The following is a 5,097-nucleotide window of genomic DNA, read 5'->3' on the forward strand; positions in this document are numbered from 1 at the left end:
CACTTGTCTGTGCAGCAATTTGTGTTCCTTATGTATTACTCTTACAGTGCAGCTTCCCATATTCTATGAGTGCTGTTTTAAACAATGTTTTCTGTTCTGAGATAGAACTCATTCTCCCCGGGAGTACTGTCCATTAGAGACTATAAATATTTAGCACTATTTCTTATGAATAATGGAGGAAGGCCCTTCTCAGGGTACGATGCTTGTTGAGATTTTGTTTTGTTCCCAACGCTCTGTTTTACCACTGTCTCTCCCAGGTGGAATTCACTCCCTGCATCGATTCTGGTGCAGTATTGGACTTCACAAGTAGGCACACCTTAGTCAGAAGGTGTTCTACTGATTTATATAGGGTAGGATTATTCTATTTTTGGTCCTGATAAAATACTATTTGACCCTCCTGGCAACCTAAGGCATGAAACATGTCGACCACACTGTATCACTTTTATTGGTAGCCACTTTACATTGCTAATAAAAGATAGCTCTTCTGTTTTTACTTACTAACGGTACCTTACCGCATACAAATTTCCTGTGGTCACCTTAGACTATTTTACACACATCCCTATCACCACCCTGTATTTCACACGTGTCCCTTCAATGCATTCATCTAACCGCAACAACAGAGCAAAAGATCTCCGATAAAGAGCCCCCGGCCCTTCAGGCAAATGATGAAGCATGATACCCCACCAGGTGTGTGAGGGCATTAAGATCTGACACTGCGGATCCCTTGAGAGCCCGGGGTCAGTCGTATGTGTTGTTCCACCTGACTGAGGTTCTTTTTACGTATGAGGAACTACATTCCCTGATGTGTTGTTCAAACTGTATTCAAGGAGGAGCATGGGTGTAGGACCTCCTTAAATGTTGAGCTCTTCCTCCCTCCTTTGTTGATATAGATATCGACATACTGAGGCATGTGAACTGTGACATACACTCATTGAGTTGCTGCAAAACCTCAGCCAATGTAGAGGCACTGATGCTCGATTTGTGGTCGTTAAATAGTAACATAAGCTCTAAGTACTTGAAAGGGTGTTGTTGACTTGGCAACTGCATAATGCATAAGTCTACTGAATGGAATGAACAATATTCTTTTGGAATTGAGAAGATTATGTTTGCAATTTCAGTTTGAGTGTCATGCCCCCAGCAACTGTTACTAGGAGCTGGACAGACATTATTAATTTAAATGCACTTATTTTGTGTCAGAACCTCCAAAGAGACAGATGTTCATTTTCATTTCTTCCGTCCCTTTCATGTGAATTGGAGATCAAAGTTTCAAACCATTGCTTTTTAACTATATAATATATTCTTACTCTGTAGCATTGCAGTTATGTACCCAGCCTTTTTCCCAAGGTTGTTCACTTTGGTTGGCTAAGTAATAAATCTGCGCTACCTGAAAAGCCAGGTGAAACTTCTACAGAAGAACTCTTTTCATGGCTGCATCTTAAAATCTTAGCATTAGATATTCTGTGGCAATGATGAATTGTATGGATTTCCTTAATCCTAGAGCTGTTTTGTAATATGTATGATGAAGTATTTCCGAGTTAATATTTTCTGAAGGTTAAAATGTAATATTAATGAATTAATGTAAAAATTGCAATTTAAAATATTTTGTACTTTACTAAGGCAGTTGTAAACGCACATAAATAAACTTCCACATCCCTGTGATCACCATTACCTCATCGTCCCTCCCTCGCTTCCCTTACTTATGCAATGAGGCATCCCTGCCTCACCAGACACCCATACCCACGTGATTAATCACGTGGGGACTATAAGAAGCCCCCAGCCCCCACACACCTCCTGTTTATTCTTGTCTCACCTGAGACACGCGTCCCACGCGCTGCCCGTTTGCGGAGCTGAGGTTGTTCTGCTGATTTTGCTTCGGGGGGCTTCACACTCGCTTTCTGCTGACTGCTGGGTTTTGAGGTGCCGTCCTGGAATGCAGGAGCCTTTCCTCTCGGAGTAGCGGTGCACTCTTCGGCAGCTGGGCGGACGGGGTCCGGGTGACGGAGTCACCGGCCCTGAGTGGCTGGGGCTGTGTTTCCAGTTTGGGAGGCCGGAATGGGAGACGGCTGCTGTCAGGAGGGCTGGTGATCCTCGGCTGGCTGTTTCTGGTGCCCTGTTACAGTAAGGGCCTCGTGTGTTTTTATTTCTTTTTTGTTGTTTTCTGATTGGTTTTTCCTTTCTTGCTTCTCCTTCATTGGCTTCCTCGCGGTTTTTCATACCTATTGGTCGGTTTCTGGCTGCTCCCTATTTAATGCTTGTCACTACTGTGCTTCCAACTGAGATTTCATTATGGCTGAGCGGACTTCCAAGCACTTACGTGTTTTGTCCTCCTCTTCTGAGGATGAATTGGTTATCCCGGCTCACCGGACTAGGTCCCAGGATCCAGAGGATTCTTCGCCCCTCCGGTCTGCTTCTGAGGTTCAGGCCATGATTGAAGCTGCTGTGGCTCGCTCTCTGGAAAGCAGGGTTCCTGCGAAGCGCAAGTCATCTCGTGCTGTGGTGGGTCCGGTGGACTCTCCCTCTGAGGACTCTCCTTCATCGGACACTGCCAGGTCTTCTACCTCTTCGGGGAAGCTTGAGCATAGGGAGGAGGTTCCTGTGATTCTTCAACACATTAGGGAGAACTAGGAGTTTTCGCCATTCACTACTCCCGTGGAGTTGGATGACATCTTTCCACAGTATGTTAAATCTCAGGTGCTCGCTATGCCCTTTCATGGTTGCATCAAGTACTTGATTTCGAGAGAGTGGCGGGATCTGGAGCGCAGGCTTTTAGCCTACAGCACCTGGTATTCCCAGGCGGTCTCCCATCCAGGTACTAACCAGGCCCGACCCTGCTTAACTTCTGAGATCGGACGAGATCAGGTGCTTTCAGGGTGGTATGGCCTGGAGCGCTCTTCAGTTCCTCGCTTTTTGCAGAAACTTTATTCCCTGAAGGAGGGGGAGGTCTCTCTTACTCACTCTGTCAATGTGGATGCCATGTTGGCCACTCTGATTGGTCATACGTCTATCAATCCGGAGGATTGTTCTCCTGCTGATGCTACGGATAAGAAGGTGGATGGGGCGCTGAAGAAGGCCTTTTACGCTGGTAACTTGTCTTTGCGAGCTGGCATTTACTCTGCTTATGCGGCACAATCCTTGGTATCTGACTTTGGGAAGCTGGCCACGGCTATTCAGGAAGAGACGGACTACTCTGGCTTGCTTGTCCACATGGAGCAGCAGGCTAAACTCTTGGCTGACGTCTCTTTGGATGTGCTTCGGTCTTCGGCCATGGCCTCTGGCTCCTTGGTTTTGGCTCGAAGGAATAGGTGGATGCGTGACTGGAAGGCTGATTCTTCAGAGAAGTCCTCGCTCCTTAAGGTTCCCTTTGATGGCAAGATGAGAGAGACTGTTGTCTTTCCTGGAGGCTTGACGGCTGGATGTAAGGGATCTCTGGGCATTGACTATTATCAGGAGAGGTTATCTTATCGACTTTGCCACCATTCAGCCCGGCTGGGGCGGCATCCATACTCCTATCCCCAAGTCTCCCGCCAAGCGGGAGGCTCTTCTGGAGGGGGGTCAGGATCTTCTGTCGAAGAATGCAATCGTCCTGGTCGCTCTGGTGCAGCGGGGTCAGGGATGTTATTCCATTTTGTTTCTGGTCCAGAAGGTGTCAGCGGGATTCCGGCCGGTTCTGGACCTCAAGAGGGTGAATGGTTGGGCTCGGACCATTCACTTCAAGATGGTGACCTTGCAGTCCATCATTCTGTTGGTGGGGGTCCGGGACTTCATGACGTCTATCGATTTGCAGGACGCCTACCTTCATGTTCCAGTGGCTCAGGCTCATCAGCAGTTTCTACGTTTTGCGGTTGGCGACTCCCACTTCCAGTTTGCGGTTTTGCCATTCGGGCTGTAGTCCGCTCCTCAGGTCTTCACCTAGCTTTGGCTCCGTTGGTGGCCCTGGTCCACTGTCGGGGGATATTTCTTCATCCTTATCTGGACCATTGGTTAATTCATGCTCCCTCGTTCCTGTTGTCTCTCAGTCACACAGAGGTGGTTCTGGCAGTTTTGAGGGAGCACATCTTTCTTATCAATGTGGGAAAGATGGGGCATATTATCAAGGGGGTTTATCTCCGCTTTTTTGGCTTTAAAAGCCAAGAAAGCGGAGATAAAATTATCTCCCTATTACCAAGCTGTCGCTAACACCAGTTAGTGACAGCTAAAAGGAGATAGCGACCATCTTGGGCCCCGCTTTGCATGTCAGTGATATTTATCACTAATGGCATGCAAAGTGGGCGTGCCAAGATGTTAGCGACTGGAAACAGTCCCTATAATCGCTATCTCCTATTACCAACTTTTGGAGATATTCGCGCTAAGCGCGAATATCTCCAAAAGCTAACACCTGCCCTGAGCAGTTCTTAGCCATGTTATCCAATGGGAGGTGGATAACATGGCTAAGAGCATTTGCTCAATAATGCATGAATATCGCTGACTTTTCAGCGATATTCATGCATTGCGGCCGTTTTTTATCGCATTTGCGATAAACCTTGCTAATAGCAAGGTTTATCTGCGATAAAAATCGCCGATGTGCGGCGATAATTTTTGTCTCTAAACAAGTTAGAGACAAAAATTATCGCTAGTTGTTGGTAATATGCCCCGATGTTCCTTGTTCCGTCCCAAGATCGTCTCTTCATTGGGGCTCGGTTTCGGACAGATTTGGGAATTGTCACTCTGCCCGAGGCTCAGGTGGACAAGATTTGTTCTCACATCCTGTCTCTTCTGTCCGGCCCGGTTCAGGTGGCAGCTCGCTGGCTCCAGGTTCAGGGGGATATGGCGGCCACGTTTTTTTTGGTTCTATGGGCCAGGTTTCATTTACACACTCTGATGGTGCAATGGTCTCCCTATTGTCTTCCCCTCTCTTCTCTGATCCCGGTGTCCCCTCAGATCAGGATGGCTCTGGTTTGGTGGCTGGTTCGGGGTCATCTGCTGAAGGGTGTCTCTCTCTCCTCCGGCTCCGGTTGTGGTTACTACGGATGCCAGCCTCTTGGGGTGGTGAGCCTGGTTGGGGGTTCATCGGTCCAGGGCTTCTGTTCCTCCTCTCAGAGCAGAATGTCATTGAACTGG

General features: G+C 47.8%; 1 non-coding gene across 1 annotated transcript; it reads right to left on the reverse strand.

Annotated features, from left to right (window-relative positions):
* Positions 1–2,768: 2,768 nt before the first annotated feature.
* LOC147702819 (5S ribosomal RNA) lies at positions 2,769–2,887 on the reverse strand. Its single transcript, XR_015298511.1, has one exon. It is a non-coding gene; the product is annotated as a 5S ribosomal RNA (ribosomal RNA).
* Between the last annotated feature and the right edge of the window lie 2,210 nt (positions 2,888–5,097).

This window comes from Lissotriton vulgaris, chromosome 7, assembly GCF_964263255.1.
Source record: "Lissotriton vulgaris chromosome 7, aLisVul1.2, whole genome shotgun sequence".
NCBI classification, from domain to species: domain Eukaryota; kingdom Metazoa; phylum Chordata; class Amphibia; order Caudata; family Salamandridae; genus Lissotriton; species Lissotriton vulgaris.